Source organism: Gorilla gorilla, chromosome 23, assembly GCF_029281585.2.
Source record: "Gorilla gorilla gorilla isolate KB3781 chromosome 23, NHGRI_mGorGor1-v2.1_pri, whole genome shotgun sequence".
NCBI lineage: Eukaryota > Metazoa > Chordata > Mammalia > Primates > Hominidae > Gorilla > Gorilla gorilla.
Window position 1 is genome coordinate 42,984,790 of NC_086018.1, and position 17,840 is coordinate 43,002,629.

The following is a 17,840-nucleotide window of genomic DNA, read 5'->3' on the forward strand; positions in this document are numbered from 1 at the left end:
AAGGAACTTCACTGCTGGGGTATCGAGTTCAGTGACTAGGACTTCGAAAACTTTTTGCTCCTGCTTTAAACACACACGAGCATTTTGTCTTTAAGAACATAATCTAACAGCAATATCATTTACAGTTTGTAAATAAATGTAAATTTATCATTTACAAACTTCCACACCCACTATTTATTCATTAAAATTTTACTGTTGCACACCTGAACCTCTTGTCAGAACAGAGAGGACTTTCACTACCTCCATTTTACTAAAGAGGAAACTACAACTCACAGGGTCTGATTTGCCACCAAGTAGCAAGGCCAACACTTGCAAGCTCTAGCTCCTGATACATGAAGAAGTCAAGGCCCAGCCTAGGCAACAGTGAGACCCTGTCTCTAACAAAAAAATTAACTGGGTGTGGTGGCTCACGTTTGCAGTCCCACTTATGGGAGGCTGAACCAGGAGGATCGCTGGAACCCAGGAGTTGGAAGTTGCATTGAGCCATGATTGCATCACTGAGCTCTACCCTGGGCAAGAAAGCAAGACCCATCTCTCAAAAAAAAAAATGAAGAAAAAAGAAAAACAACTCTAGTCTCTGTTCCCTCCACTGTGGAGATAATATGGGAGATAATATTTCCTCACAGGGATGTGTTGTGATGGCAAAGCAACATGGAAAACACTTTTACTCACCATAGGAGGTGGTCAGTAAATGACAGCTGCCATGACCGCCACTGATGTTATCACCGTAGCTATCAACACCATCACCATCACCATGGGCACCACCGCCACTACCATCACAATGATCACCATCACCACCACCATCACCAGCAGCACCACCACCATCACCATGAGCACCACCACCACTACCATCACAATGATCACCATTATCACCATCACTATGACAACCATCCTCATCACCATCACCATGACAACCATCACCAGCAGCAGCACCACGATCACCATGAGCACCATCACCAGCAGCACCACCGCCACTACCATCACAATGATCACCATTATCACCATCACTATGACAACCATCATCACCACCATCACCAGCAGCACCACCATGAGCACCACCGCCACTATCATCACAATGATCACCATTATCACAACCATGACAACCATCATCACCATGACAACATTACCAGCAGCACCACCACCATCACCATAACACCCATCACCAGCAGCACCACCACCACCATCCTCATTACCACCTGCATCTGCATGATCCAATCCAGATGCATCCAGAGGTCCTTTCTTGAGGGTAAGGAGATGCTCCAGGCCTTGGGTCTTGGTGGATGGGCTGGATCTTATTTCAAACAACAACAAAAAAAGGCAACCCAAGCAGGAGAGCAAAGGCTCAGTGACCCCCACATGTTTAGTATGTCTGGGAAATGGTCTGCAGTTTTGAGTCAGGAGATGAGGCTGAAGAAAGGATTTGAGGCCAGATAATAAAAGCCCCCATCTGTCCATTGCAACAAAGTCTTGAATTTTATTCCTCAAGTTACTGGCTTCTACACTGTGCTCGCTGGAGCCCCAGATGCCTCCCACATGCCAGTGTTCCTGGAGCTGGGGAGAGGGCAGGTGAAGGTCCTGGAGTTGGGGGTCCTGGAGATGGGGAGAGTGCAGGTGCAGGCGGGGTCCTGGAGGTGGGGGGAAGGCAGGTACAGGCGGGGTCCTGGAGGTGGGGGGAAGGCAGGTACAGGTGGGGTCCTGGAGGTGGGGGGGAAGGCAGGTACAGGTGGGTCCTGGAGATGGGGAAAGGGCAGATGCAGGCGGGGATCCAGGCCCCTGCCCCAGCTCCAAGCAGAGCAGCTTGTCTATCAGATTCATACCTCGAGAGAGGCTAAGAAGACATTAGAAACTTCTGCCATTGGCCAAGCAGAATGAAAGTTCGTGTTTACGCACAGAAGAGTAACATAAAGGCTAAACTTGAGACAAACAACTTTGGTCACAGTGTAGTGGACAGAGGCTGGGAGTAAAGAGACCAGTCAGCGGGCTGCTGTAATACTTCCGGTGAAAGCTGCTGAGGGGTGAATGAATAGTGGCAGAGGTAGGAAAAAATAATGAAAACATTGGCATGGAGGTGACATTGGCAAGATGAGGGTGGGAACTAGCAAAGAGGTGAGAAGGAAGGCCAGTGGGACCCCCGGGGAGACCAATGTTTCTGAAGCCAGCAGCAGAAGGTAACGGCCAGGCTGAGAGGCACCAGGACCTAAGCTAAGCTGTAACAGCCATGGTTCTGCTTCACACTTCCAGGTCTACAAGGCGTGCACTCAGATCACCTCATCTTGCATGTGAGCACACAGCGGTGCAAGGGTGCTTAATAACAGGCTCAAGCTCACGAAACTAACAAGGGTCCAACGTGGGACCTGAGAGGTGAAGTTGGGGAGGCTGTGCACAGGGTTAGAGCTCAGAGGAAGAAATCCCATGGTCCTCTGACCACCCAGAGCACTGGCAGCCACCACCTGTGGTCATGACATCCGGACCCCAGCTGTTCCTCATGGTGACAAGGAACCTCTTGAGGGCAGGCATTGAGGTTTACGGTTCTTAAATCATGGAGCCCCCAACACTCTCTCTTGTCTCCTCTCTTTCTCTCTCTCTCTCCTCTCCCCCTCCCCTCTCCTTCTCCTCTCTATCTCACCCTTCACCCCTCATTGGCTATCAGGCCATAGATTATAAAGGTCTCCCCCAGTGGGTGGGTAGATGGATGGAAGAACAGGAACTGACAGATCCCAAAATAAGGTGGGCCACCCTGAAGATCCACGTTGTCCAGACCTGGAGTGGACTTGCTTTGGAGATAGTGAGCTCCCCGTCACACAAAGAACTCAACCAGTAAGAATGACTAACAGGGAATCCCTGGAGGATTTGGTCAGCATTTGTCAAACTTACTTAGGAAGCAGAGCCTAGGGATAACATCTTTGTGGAATACCATGAACTAATATTTTATCCCATGATACAATCAAGGAAAAACTTTACTGTAGAAAATATCACTTCAAGGCGAGGCACGGTGGCTCACCCACGCCTGTAATCCCAGCACTTTGGGAGGCTGAGGCAGGAGGATGGCTTGAGCCCAGGAGTTCAAGATCATGACCTGGGCATCATAGCGAGACCTCGTCTCTGCAAAAAATAATTAGACGAGTGTGGTAGCATGGGCTTGTTGTCCTAGCTACTCAGGAGGCTGAGGTGGGAGGATTGCTTGAGCCCTGGAGGTCAAGGCTGCAGTGAGCTAAGATCATGCCGCTGCACTCCAGCCTGGGTGACACAGCAAGACCCTGTCAAAAGAAAGGAAAGGGAAAGGAAAAAGGGAAATAGAAGGAAGAAAAAAATATAACTTCATTTTAGCTGCATGTGAAAAAAATGACTAGAAGTCCACCAAAGTCTTCAAAATAGTCATAACCAACTGTAAATTTTTGTCAGATGCTTATTATGTCATTTTGTCCTCTGCTAGAACCCAAGAACCAAAGATGTAGGAAATATGAATGCCAGGAAAAAAAAGTTTAATTGAGAAAGGTCTGCAGATTGTGTCTTTTTCCCTGCACATCGAGAGAAGAGCATTGTGGAAGTTTAGCAATGGCATATGCTGTGGTCATTTTGGGGCTGCTACACCAAAAGATTAGACTGGGTAATTTACAAACAATAGGAGTCTACTGCTCACAGTTCTGGAGGCTGGGAAGTCCACGTGGAGGGCCCCAGCAGATGCAGTGTCCAGTGAGGGCTGCTCTCTGCTTCAAAGATAGTGCCTGGCTGCTGTGTCCTCACGAAGGCAGACAGACACCCTCAGCCTCTTTTATAAGGGCACTAATCTTATTTATGAGGGTGTAGCCCTGGGGACCTAATCACCTCCCAAAGCCCCACCTCCTAATACCATCATCTCGGGGTGAGGTTTCAAGGTATGTACTTCAAGAAGGGCACAGCATTCAGGCCTTGGCTGCCTAACTCTCTGCAGCCCAGGGCAGGCTGGCGGATCACAGGACCATAGTCTGAAGGGCCACAGATAAAGCAGCCTAGTCAGGAGACCTCAGGGAACTCTTCACATGGATGTTCCTCAAACCCCGGACTCAAGGAACAAGTTGGCGGTGGCGGTGCTGTGCGAGTGATGAGAAGGGCTCTAGGAAGCTGCCTCCAATCTCAGCTTGGCCTCCTCCAAAGAAAACGCTGGATTTTATTTGTGGGTGCCCTGGAAAAGGCCCACCAGCCCTCAAACCTCACTTTTAAACCCATGAAACGTGAATGCAACGGGTTAATGTAAGTGGCAATGCCCAATACCCCGAGATGCTGCTACACAAATGTTAGTTGTTGTTCACGAATAAGGAACGAAGAAATCGGTCCCCTCCTGACTAATCATCCTGAGAGAGAGAGGAAAAAAGAAAACACATCACTATAGTAATACAACGTCTACACAAGCCACCACAACGCGCCTTTTTTCACTATAGTAATACAACGTCTACACGAGCCACCGCGACGTGCCTTTTTTCACTATAGTAATACAATGTCTACACGAGCCACCGCGACGCGCCTTTATTCACTATAGTAATACAACGTCTACACGAGCCACCGCGATGCGCCTTTTTTCACTATAGTAATACAACGTCTACACGAGCCACCGCGACGCGCCTTTTTTCACTATAGTAATACAACGTCTACACGAGCCACCGCGACGCGCCTTTTTTCACTATAGTAATACGTCTACACGAGCCACCGCGACACGCCTTTTTTCAGTATAGTAATACATCTACACGAGCCACCGCGACGCGCCTTTTTTCACTATAGTAATACAACGTCTACACGAGCCACCGCAATGCGCCTTTTTTCACTATAGTAATACGTCTACACGAGCCACCGTGACACGCCTTTTTTCAGTATAGTAATACGTCTACACGAGCCACCGCGACGCGCCTTTTTTCACTATAGTAATACAACGGCTACACAAGCCACCACAACGCGACATTTTTTTTTTTTTTTTGAGACGAGTCTCACTCTGTCACCCAGGCTGGAGCGCAGTGGTGTGATCTCAGCTCACTGCAACCTCCGCATCCCAGGTTCAAGCGACTCTCGTGCCTCAGCCTCCTCAGCAGCTGGGATTACAGGCACACACCACCACATCAGGCTAATTTTTGTATTTTTAGTAGAGACAGGGTTTCACCATGTTGACTAGGCTGGTCTCAAACTCCCAACCTCAGGTGATCCACCTGCCTTGGCCTCCCAAAGTACTGGGATTACAGGCGTGAGCCACCATGCCCGGCCGTGAGCTACATTTTTAACGTCCACGTGTTCAACGCCAATGCAAATCTCTAACAGGAGAATTCATTCTGAGCACAGGCACGCCCTTCATAAAGTGCACGCCGAAGGGGCCAACAGGCTCCGTGAATGCTGCCGCTGCCTCCACTTCCACCCGTGCCCATGTCCCCTGGGCAGAGGCCTTACTAGGGGCTGGGGGAAGCCAGCAGAGAGGCACTCAAATTCCCTGGCAGGATGTGATATCAAAACCATGGTTCCCACAGTCATGGACACAGGTTTGATGGAACACGGTCACCCCTGGACTATGCCCCCAGAGGATGACACAGGCAACCAACCCTTCAGGCTTCTCTCCACTGAAGGTTTGCCCAGGAAGAAAAGCACAAGTCCCATCCATCAATTCCACTTCTGCATAGATACCCAAATGAATGGAAGGCAGGGACTCAAACACATTTGCACACCCATGTTCCTAAGAGCTTTATTCACAACAGCCAAGGGGTGGAAGCAAGGCAAACGTGCATTGATGGATGAATGGATAAACAGCACGGAGTACATGCAAGCAGTGGAATAACGCACAGCCTGAAAAAGGAAGGAAGTTCTGACGCACGCTACAACATGCGTGAATTACGCTAAGTAAGAGTATATTACGCTAAGTGAAAAAAGCCAGTGGCAAAAAGATAAATTCAGTATATTACACTAAGTGAAAAAAGCCAGTTGCACAAAGATAAATACTCTGTGATTCTAAGTAAGATGCCGGCTACCAGGAGCCTGGGGAGGAAGGAATAGGAGTAATTGTTTCATGGGTACCAAGTTGCAGTTTGGGAAGACAAGGACATCTGGAGATGGATGGTGGTGATGACTACACAGCGTGAATATATCTAATGTTGCTAAACTGGGCACTTAAAAATGGTGAAGACGGTAAGTTTTATGTTATGTCCATTTTGCTGCAATAAAAATTTGGATCAATGTTATTTAATAAAGCCAGGAGTGTGACCGAGGAAAAAGGCAGGAGTCGCTAACTGCGTGGCCATGGGGAGCCCTGAACCACCTTGGAAGGTCTAGCCACCAACAGCGGGCCCTGCTGCCGCGGCTCCTCCACACCCAGGCCTGTGAGGCGGGAATCAAAGCCCTGCCCTGCCCACCTTCCAGGGCTGTCACGAGGGTGCCGTCCATCGGGCAGGGCAGTCTCCAAAACCGTCCAGAGAAATGCAACCTGGGCTTCAATCCAGGTTAGCCCATCCTTCAGTCTTCAGTCATTAACACTAGTAATTTTAGCATTTGTGCACCAAGGGGATTAAGTTCAAATGAGAAAACCCTCCTTGAGAAGGCAAAAAAGCTTGATGTGCACGCTATTAAGAATTCCCTAAAACGGGTAAAAGAAAAGGCAGCCTGGCCACTCCATGGTGCAGTACAGATTCTCCCACCTCACAGGTGCTGGGTCCGTGCACAGGGGAAGGGATTTCCGGTGCCTGGAAAACCCACTGTGTGTGGTGGTTCCTTCTTCAGTGACGTCAGCCAAACAGAACACAAACAACCAAGACGACAGGCAGACTTGTGACAGATGATCCCACTGAGCGTCCTCCCCCAGGGAAGGAGGCAGAGGATCACACAGCTTCGGCCCAGGAGACCCAAGGAGAGGCTGAGAACAGGGACGGGCCTGGCGTCCCCCTAGATGGTGAGTGATGCTGTGGTCCTCTCTGTGGGGCCAGGACATCCATGGAGGGGCAGTCCCTTACAGAGCTCGGGGGACCTGGGGGTGGTCACCCTGTGCCCAGCTGGGGGGCTCCTGTGGTGGCCACTGTCTCCACCTCTGTTTTGCGTCCAGTTGGCCTCCCTCCACGGGCCTGCTAGCCAGACCTGACTCTCAGCTCCGCTGGTCCATCCAGCTCCATAAGCAGGACTCACCTGGGGACACAGGGGACAATGGCTGCCCTCGCTGGCTTTACAGGGTGAAGGGGCTGCTGAGAACTCTTGTCTTCACTTTCTTTGGTCTCTTCCAAAAACACATTTAGTAAATGAGTCAATTGTGTAACCTAAGAAACAGCTTTTTTAATCAAGCTGTTGGCTGGGTCACAAGATTTTTGGAGGCATTAAAGAAACCAGACCCGGACGTTGGGGGAGCGCACTTGGTCGGGTCTCTTCCTTCTCTTGACCAATGTAAGTGACGGGGAGTGCACTGCCTCGAGGGCAGACTGTTCTCTCAGTGCATTCTTAGATGTCCTCTAACTTCAGGAGAAATTCAGCTCTGTGTTAATCCCTTCTCTCCATGCCCTCTGAAGTTGCAGAAAGCACCATTCATGCCCCTGTCAGGGGAGGACCCTTGGAGTGTTTAAACAGAAGCCCCTTGAAGCCACTTTGCAGAGGCTGCCGCTGCCCAGGGATGCTGGACGATGAAATGCATGGGAGGAACTGACGGGGACGGGGTGCTGTGGACGCACTCAATGCCAGGGCGACCAGAGTGAGCCACTGAGACTGGTGTCAGGGCTACCTGAGCCACCAGCCAGTATCCCAGGCCTGCCTTCCAAGTCCTGCTCCACTGCTGGCTGATGCCAAGCACAGCAGGTGACTGTCAAGCACGTCACCCACATCAAACCTTGGAAAACACCTAACAGGCAGGAGCGGAGGTGAGGTGTGTCTTCCACAGGCTGGACTGAATCTCTGCGTGTGCACGTGTGGGTGGCAGAGCCAGGGTCCCCACCAACTCAGCCTGAGGCCGGCTCTGGCTTTTGGCCGCCATCCTCCACGGAAGAGCTCCAGCCCCACTTTCTGTGGACCGAACAGCATGTAAAGCACCCAACACATAGTAGGCATAAGAATGAGTGATGTGGCGGGGTGGGGAACAGGAGGACGGGAGTGGTGACCTGACGCTGACCCCACAGACAGGCTCTCAGGACCCTACCCAGCCTGCTCACACGATCCTGTCGGCCTCATCCCAGCTCTCCCTGGTTTTCTTCATTTCAGCCTTGCAACCCCGCTATAAAGCAGGCAGTAGAGCCTCGTCCCCATTTTACAGATGCAGGGACTGATTCAGAAACAGCTGAGCTTTTACCCAAATCCACCAAGTCCAACAGGGCATGGGACTCTGCATCCTCACACTTGGTCAGAAGGGACACCTCCACTCTGCCACTCCCTGAGATGCCAGGGAACACAAGGCATCAGGTACAGGGAGGAGCCACGTGAACCTGAAATGCCACATCCATGTGCGGCATCTCGCTGGGATTCCTGGCAGGACTCGCTGGCTGGGCGGTCTGGGCTCCATTCTGGCTGGGATACAGTTTAACATACAGACAACACAGAGACACTGAGCTCAGACCAAGCTGGTTCACACTCCAGCTTCAGAGATAAGCCCTCAGGTGAGTCATCACACCTCACCCAGCCTCAGTGTCCCCTCCGGTAAAAGGGGGATCGCAGCAGGCCTCTGTGTTGTTGGAAGTAAAGGCAGCAGAGGCCTGTCCACACTCACCCACCACAGCGGCACCGGCTCCATCCTCCCATCCGCCAGGGCTCTCCCACAGCCTAGAGGATGGGGAGGCTGAACCAGACCCCAGCTTCCCGGTCAACCGGAGAACAGGCCACAGCCAAGAACAGCGAGTCCAGAACCGCTCCCACACACGGCAACGTGCAGTTTACACATACGCTTCTCCGCAAGGCAGTCAATCCCCATCACAGGCTTGGAGACAGGGGCCTTCATTTTAGCCACTTCACAGATGAGAAAAATCGAGGCCCATGGAGATGAGCAACTTGGACTCTTTACTTTCCTGCAGGCCAAACAGCAACAAGGAAGCTGTGTGTGCACCCAGGAGAATGCACATCCCTATTTAGGTCGGCTGTGCTTCTAAAGCAATCTTTCCTTGCCACTGGATGAGAACAAATCAGGGTGAAACTCTCAGCTGGCTGGTTTTCAAAACTACACACACAACCTAATAGCAAACCTTCTGCCTGTGAAGAGCCACAGACTAGAGGAAATGATGCACCCCAGCTTTTCTGAGATGGTCCCGATTTCAAATATTCAAACCACCTGCCCAGTCACAGTTTCAGAAGATCCTGCCATCCCACCGCTCAGGATGGAGCACGGGTTCATAGTTTGTCCATCTCAGCTCCTGGCTGTGAGAGAAGGACAGGGAGCAGACCCACGTACTGAGCCAAAGGCACCTGCTGCTGGGTCGGCCCAGGGCATCCCCGCAACTTGAATCCAAGGTAGGCAGGGCTAGCTTCAGCTGGCGGAGGTACTGGGTTGAAGAGTGTCCCCCTAAATTTCAGATCCTTCTAGAACCTTGGAACATGACCTTATTTGGAAATAGGGTCATTACAGATGTAATTAGTTAGCTGAGGTCATTGTGCCTTAGGGTAAACCCTAAATCCCATGACTGGCGAGCTTATAAGACAAGGAGAAAAGACTCCCAGACAGACCCTGAGGTAAGACAGCCAGGTGTAGACAGAGGCAGAGACTGGAGGGCTGTGTCTTCAAGCCAAGTACTTCCAGAAGCCACCAGGGGCTGGCAGAAGCAAGAGAGAGGCCTCCCCTCGAGCCTCCGGAGGGAGTGCGGCCCTGCTGACACTTTCCTTTCAGACTTCTGGCCTCCAGAACTGTGAGAGAATGAATTCTGCTATTTTACGCTGCCCAGCTCATGGGGATCAGTTACGGCAGCCACAGGACACTCACGCAGCAGAGAAGAAAGCTAAGGCTCCGAGAGAAAAGTAACCAGCCACAGCCCCCGGGCTCACACACAGCTGAGCCCAGCTGGACTGGGCAGCCTGGCCCAGTGCTTCAGACCTACTTTCCTCCCCTGGCACTCACTTCATCTCATCAACACTCCCCCACCCCCACTTACAAACAGGCTGCTGATTACGATGAAAGATGTGCCAACGTCCCCACTTCCGCAGTATCCAAATTAGTGTCATTACAGAAAAGAAGTCCAGATAAAAATACCCAAACTTGGGGAGCGCCAGGGCGAGAATCAGCAGACCTGCATGGCAGCCTGCAGCGGCGGCATCTGAACTCACAGCAGCTCAGGCCGAGCGGCCGCCCACCGCCCACCCCTCCAGCTCGTACTGGTACTCGCCAGCCAGGTCCCCGGCTCTCAGAGCTGTCTGCCTTTTTCATCAACTAAACAAAGCAGCAGAGGTGCAAACACTGCCTTGGGGAAGTGGGTGGGTACATCCCTCCCTCCAGTCACCAAGGTTGTGGGGAGGTATGGGGGGGATGAATTACTGTACAGCAAGTCCAGCTGCACCAGGATGTAATAAAATGTGTTGCTAAGATACAAGTGCCACAGAAGTTCATTAAAGGACACTTTCAACCAAGCTGCCAGACTCTTCTCCCTTCAAAGCCGCTTCTTTGGTACCGTCCCTCGTGCTTATAATTAGATCCACAATATGAGAGGCTGCGTTCCCCATTCAAGTCCACTCAGCAGAACACGTTAATAAAATAACTCCAACGAGGCAGTGGCTGGGGCTGGAGTGTGTGGGGGGCTGGGGGACGAGTCTATTTACAGAAATGCATTTGTGTTCCACTTACTTATCTAAATGAGAGATAAACACCCTTGAAGAGTCCCAAGGCACTCTGGTTGTGTGACCAGCTCCTCCCCTCCCAGGAGTCTGGGGCTCACTCCGGGACCACAGAATCGCTAAACCTTGGGAGCTTGGACCATTGTAGAACCAAGGTCTTGAATCTCGGGAATCACCAACACAGACTCTTTGCATCTTAGGATGCTAAGGTTCCAGAATCTTCGGCGCGTCGAGTCTGACTCAGTCACTGCATTTAGCACTCGGTATGTCGGCACCTCGCGAGATGTTGAGCGGAGACAGAGATGAGGGAGGAAATTACTAGATGACCCCCCCGCCCCCCACCCCCCCCATCCCCCCACGTGACGGAGCTATTCGGGGGAAAGACAGACTCTGTCCCTGAGGTCAGGGTGACTGCCCACCTCCGCCGGGCCCCAGACGATGCAGAGGAAGGAGCCAGGTGTTGAGGGCACAGCGGAGGGGACTTGGCAAGGGGCTCAAAGATGGTCGCGGAGGGGACAGTCACCTCGATCTGCAGGGGTGTCCCTTCTGGCCGGGGATATGTGGAAAGGCTGTATTGCCCATATCCAAACATCACACTTCATTTCTGGCTTCTCTTGAAAAATCCAAGGAGCCAGCGGCACAGGGCCCATGCCACATGACAACAGGGGGGTGCTGGGCCATGCTGCCCCCAGCTGAGGGGCTCGGTCTCTCCAGCGCCCAGCCCTCAGCAGGACCACTCGCCAGCCCACAGCTTCGGAGTCTGCCATCCCTGCCGAGGCTGGGAACCTCAGGTTGTAATTACACAGCCACAGAATCCCTGATGAGTCTCAAGATTTCTGAATCACAGAATCTCAGTGTCAGGGAGCATCAGCCAGCCTTCCCCGTACAACTGCTGGTTGGTGCCGCTTCTCCTTCACTGATTGAGAGATGGTTTGGCAGATGAAGGCCTTAAACAACCAGTTCTAGCCCCAGACAGCTCTCATCATCAGGGAATTCCTCCAGACTGGGGGCGGAAATCAGCTTTCACCTAACTTCCAATCTGTGGTCAACATTCTGCCCCATGAAAGGGCTGCTCCCTCTCAAACACTCAGGCCAGGTGGTGATTCAAAGGCTGAGGTCAGTCACACCGAGAGGAAGAGTCCCTACCCCGTTTGACTCTCTGATCCCCTCTAGATCACTCTCTAAAGCTGCCACCTGTCCTACACACACACACATGCATACATGCATATACACATGCACACATATACACATGCATGCAAACACACACAAACACCCACATGCACACACGGATCCACACACGTGCATGCCCAAGCACACACACACATGCATACATGCAGACGCACATAAGCATACACAAAGGTGGGCACACGCAAACGAACACACGCACACACACACATGCATACATGCAGAGTGTATGCTTACACAAACGTGTGCACACATGCATACACACATGCACACACACACACGCACATGCACATCGCTTCCCCTGTTCTACTTTTCACCAGAGCACCTGCCACCTTCCGACCCACTCCACGTCACGCATTATGTTTCTCATCGATTACCTGTCTCCCCCCCGAGTCTCTGAGCACCACAAGGCCTATTGTGCCCACTGCTCACGAGCCTGTTAACGGGCCCTCCCTGCTGAACATCCTCATCTGGCCACACCCCGGAGAATACGCAAAAAGGCTTCAGACACAGAGAGCTCCACTACCCTCGTCCCCTCCAGTCCCTTACGCTGAAGGTCCTGGGCCACTGAGTCCCAGCTCCTGCTTGGAGATGGCAGCCACAGGTGGCTCCTGGCAACTTTCCCTTGACGTGCCCACTTCTGCCACTTCCCATGCCTATGGCTGGAATCACCTCGAGGGCTCTGGCCTCAGTCCACGATGTCCCCAGTAACTGTTCTGTCACCTCTCCTTCCAAGCTCTTGGGGGGACCTCCTTGCAATGGCTGCAGGGAGGTAGACGTGGGCAATGTGGACAAACAGAGCTTTGCATTCAATGGGGCTGTCAACCCAGAGTTTAACAAATAATTCCGGCATTTATCTGTGGTGCATTTATTACCACTGAGACGCATTAATCACAGACTAGACTCGTATCGCTGATTGTAGGAAATGCTACCTGTCACTTTGCAAGCTGCATCTCACATTAAATTCTGGATCATAGTCTCTAATATGTATATATTTTTAATTACATTTTCAGGTTCATTTACATGTGCAGATTGGCTTTCCGCCTGAATGACATCAAAGAGAAACACTTCTCCCTCTCTTTCTCTCCCTTCCCCTCCTCTCCTGCCTCATTCCAGCCCTTTTCTTTTGCCTGGGGTAAAAAGCCTCTCCCCAAATTGACTACAGCTTCACCCAGGGGCGGCCTCCTCAGGGAGGGCCCAACAGACCCCTCTGCTGCCACTTCGCATAACGGAGGCCCGCCCTTCCAAACTGCCATCTCTCAGCTCCTTTCCTATTTTGGGGAATGACTCTTCCCTAACAAGCCCACAGCTGGCCCCTACCCTCAAGTGTAGACTCGGAAAACAGAAATGTGCAAACTTGGGCTAGGTGAAGGCTGCAGGGACTCCTGATTCTCCAGGGACACAGAAGGTGAAGAAACTTACCCATACCTGGAGATCTGCAGCCAATCTGATTTAATAAGTTTCATCGTATGGACCATTCTGGAACACACTGTGCCCTGCCAAAGCTGCCTGTCTCTTACTTGTGCAATTCAGAAGTCAACTACTTGGAGAGTCTAGCAACCGTTCTCAAAACACCCAGGTGTCCCGAGGGTCCTTTCTTGGCAGTCCTGCTGTCCACACATAAGGTCATCCATGCAGGACGCAGCAACTCTCACACACAGGCTGCCCTCTGGGGCCAGCGGCTTCAGAAAGAAAACTCTGGTGAAGTAAATTTAATTGTGGAAACAAACACAATAGGTTTCTCGCATGGGCGAAGAGCAGTGATCAGAAGACCTGGAGTCACAGGGGCCTGATCTTGTTCCTGGGTGCAATTCCCAACCCCGACCGGGGCCTCAGTTTCCCTCGGGTAAGATGAGGGGCTTGGCCAAGGTGCTCCCCTTGGTTCTCACATCCTATGCTTTTAGCTTCAGCCATAAGCCATCAGGCCAAGGCGGGGGACATGTCCCCTCAATTTCCACAGACTCCCAAGTCAGGGGCCGAATCCCAGCTCTGGGTACACCCGTCCAGAGACCAAAAGCAACTCAGTAGTTTCTGTATCAACAAAAAGCCACAGATGCCTCCCTGCTCTTCTACGGCAATAATGTCTTTGGGGTTCTGCTGGCTTTCTGTTTCTTGTATTATTGTTAATAAAATAGTACTGACAACAGCTCTCTCTACTCAACTCCTGGTGCACCTCGGGAATCACGCCCGGTGCGTACAATGCTCGCCCCATTCATCCCCGGGACATCACTGCCAGAGGGGCTGCAACACCCCCACTTTGAGACCAGGACCCAGCCTGGCCCGCCCCTCCCATCCCTCTTCAGGATGAGGGTTTGACTCAACCCTGGGCAAAAAAATAAAAATCCCACATGGATACCCTCCTTTCCGCCATGTTTTAAGAAGACCAGCACAAGTGCCAAGCCAAAGTAAAAAACCATATAGTACGGCCCAATCGGAGCCACCAAGGGATGCCCGCTGTTGGCAGTCAGGGACTGTAACCAGAGTGAAGCTGCACCAGCAATTTCTCCCCACACTGGAACTGCTACTACCGAACAGGAAGTCACCACCAAAAACAACACAGAACAATCTTCAGAAAGCATATTTGTTCCTTCAGAGAACAGAGACCATTTCAAAATAAGATGTCTCCACCTTAAAGTATAAAATAACAACATCAATAATAATAAAAAGGAGAGCAGAACGCAAGCCAGAGAGAGGAAGGAGGAGGAAAACCCCCAGCTGCGAAGGGCTTGGCTTTTGTGCTGCAGACTCCTCTCCGCAACCCCGCAATCCTCGCCGAGTCCCCGGCCAGCCACACACTCCCCGGTGCTAAGCCAACAGCCAGGCTCCCGGGAGATGCAGAGACCCAGACCCAGACCCGAGGAAGCTTCCATGACTTCCGTTTCGGAGCGAAAGTACCACTCGCGGTCACCAGGACGGTTACTAACTTGCTGGGGATTGTCTCCAACATCGTAACTCCACTTATTTTTATCTGACCGTGTGCCCTGGAGTAACAGTCCACACCTCACTTTTCTTATTGGTGCCATTACGCTGTCATTTCTCCCCCTACACGTGCCAGTGTTGGAGTTAAGGTCACAAAGCTGGGCACCCAATGGTCCAGAACTGGACCACGGCTTCTCTACTCACCAGGGGTGTGATCTCAACAAGGCCCTCAACCTCTCTGGGCCGAGCCAGTCCACAGAGAGAACCAGAAGGCACCTGCTCAGAGCCAGCGCCCCACAGGAACACCAGGACGCGTCAGGACACGTCATCAGTCCCACTGGGTGAGAACTTCCTGTGGGCCCAGAGCTTAATGCACCACTCACTAATCCTGCGGCCTCTGGAAGATTGTTTCTTGAGTGCTCACCGAGCGCCAGGCACTCTGCTGCCTGGCTGGCCATGAACTATTATTAATCCCCTTTTATAACTACGGAACCAGAGCCTCCAAGGCGGCAAAGCCTGCCCCAAGCGGAAGAGCCGGCAAAGGATGGAGCCGGGATTGGAACTCCAGTCTGTCCAGTTTTAAAGCCTGCACTGTAAACCGCTTTGTCACACGCCTCTCGGAGACAAAGTTAAAAGCCTTCTAAACAGTACTCGGGAGGGAAATCGGGGGGCAGGGCCTCCAAGGCTGGGCCACCGGACACCCTCAAAGCTCCTTAACCCCCTAGAGGTGACCAGAGCCTCCCCGAGACACTGCTCCATACATATCAAGAGCCTTGGCTGCTGAAGAAGGAGTGTGGCGCCCTCAGGACCAGCAGTGTGTCTGCAGATGGGGCGAGTAGCAGCCTCGTGTGTTCACTGCTCACACAAGTGAAATCAAAGACACAGCCCATGATTCGGTTCCTGAAGAGACAAAGGCGTTGGAGGAAAAACTTGCTAAATCACAAGGCTAATCATCATAGCCAGCAGCTCTAATGAGGCATCATGGGACTACCAAAGTTATTATCAGAGTCATTTCATTGAAAAAATTCCAAGTTAATTGAAATCAATTGTACGGTTCCGACAGCAGGTGTTTTAAGACTCTAAGATATCAAAGCGGACTCTTTGGAGTGGCTGATGCAGGCGGCGTAGTCAGCATAGTGGTCGTCAACCTTTACGGGGGCAAAAAGCAACATGACACTCTCGCACGGAAAGATCGCCTCCCCAACGGGGACAAGCAACAAGACAAAAGTGCCCAGGTCAGAGCCCGGGCAGGGGGGTAGTTCCTGTGGTTCAAATCAACCCTCATCTCTAGTGACAGACCCACGTTTAACACCTTCACGTTGCAGTCTAAAAGCACTTTCATATCTGCTGATTTCATCGCAATCACCGGGTGAGTGGGTCTTATTCCCACCCCCACTTCACAGCTGGCAAACGGAGCTCGTTCAGAAAGGCAGAATGGCTTGCCCAAGGTTGCTCAGCCAAGACACAGGAAGCTGGGCCGTGAACCCCCGTGTGCTGACTTTGGGGCCCTTGCTCTACCGGCTCCATCACCTTTTACCCTGCACCATGGGAGACCAGCTGGTGATGAGCAGGGGGCTAACACGGAGGCACTCCGGGCCAGGAGGCAGGGTCGACAATTCCATTCACGGCGGTCCCAGGCGGCTCAACCTTGGAAAGCTGCCCTCCTCCGATCTGTCCTGAAGATTCACCAGCCCAGTCCGACCCAAGTCCCAGGATTATCCTGACAATCAAATAAAAAGACGTCGATCAAGGAGGACAGAGGAGGTGCGTTGAAGAGAGTGCCACAGCCAGCCACAGCAGCGAGTGTGCAATCTGCCACCACCTTCTCTACCAGTGCAAATGTCACCTCCCTGGAGCTGTCCCCACACCCCTCAGCACAGCACATCGTCCCATCTGCCACCTGGGTGAGCCTGGTGGCCAGACACCTCACACAAATACCTCACTGGGCCTCGACAGGTGACTGTGGACACACCTGCCTCCCCAACTGCATGTGAAAACAGCTGTAAGCTGTGGGCTATATCAAGTGAAAGCCCTCTGCAAGTGTAAAGCCTTATAGAGTGAGATGTCACCGTCACTCACAACATACCGCTCCACCGCTACTTCCATATCCCCAATAATTTCTGGTGGAAACTCCTTTCATATTCATGGAATTAACCTGAGCTGTTCCCAAGAGACCTCCACAATACCACGTCAGGTGTGAAAAGCAGGTCTGGGAATAGCGATGCCTGGTGCATGGACTTGTGTGAGAAGGTGTTTACCCAACATCATAGACGCATCTGCAGACACCTCCATGAGCACACCTCGAGGCCACCGCTGCTCTCGCCCAAGGATACAGTGGGGCAGGAAGAAGTGAGACCCGCACTTTACGATATTCAAACTTGTACTGCCATTTTCCCGATGAGCACGTGTTGCTTTTCTAAGAAAAACCTTTAAAAAGTAGAATTCTTCTTTATCTCCTAAATGTCACCAAAATGATAGAATGCTGATCACCACCTTGCTTAGTAAAATTTACTTCAGCAGAATGTTATTTTCCTGACTTCAAAAACAAATCCTTCCTCTCATTTTAGTAACAGACAAAATAATAACTATGTTATACACATTACATAGGCTTTACATGTCTACTGTTGTATTGACATATATCAATATACAAATATTTGTCATTATATTATATGTTACATGTGGCCAAGAACATTAAATCAATAGGAATAAAAATGTAACTGGAAAACATGTAACTATAAACTGCATTTATGTACATACACACACACCACACGCACACAAACACACACACACACACTTTTCTTCTTCAACTTAGCAGAGTTACCCACTCAATTGCCTTCTGGGGCTTCCAGAGGTGTCCCCCACTAGTTCTTTGGCTCTAAGAACCTCTGCTGAAGGCTGGGGGAGGGTCACCTGGAACCCCCACCCTCACAGCCTGGTTTATGTACTGGTCACCCAGGGCTCTGGGTCCAGCACCAGCCTCACGCTCCCCACAACGATGGGGCCTGTCA

General features: G+C 51.5%; 1 protein-coding gene across 5 annotated transcripts in view; it reads right to left on the reverse strand.

Annotated features, from left to right (window-relative positions):
- The window catches only part of PHF21B (PHD finger protein 21B), a 130,455-nt gene that overhangs the window by 105,102 nt on the left and 7,513 nt on the right, over positions 1-17,840 (reverse strand). The window lies entirely within an intron of this gene.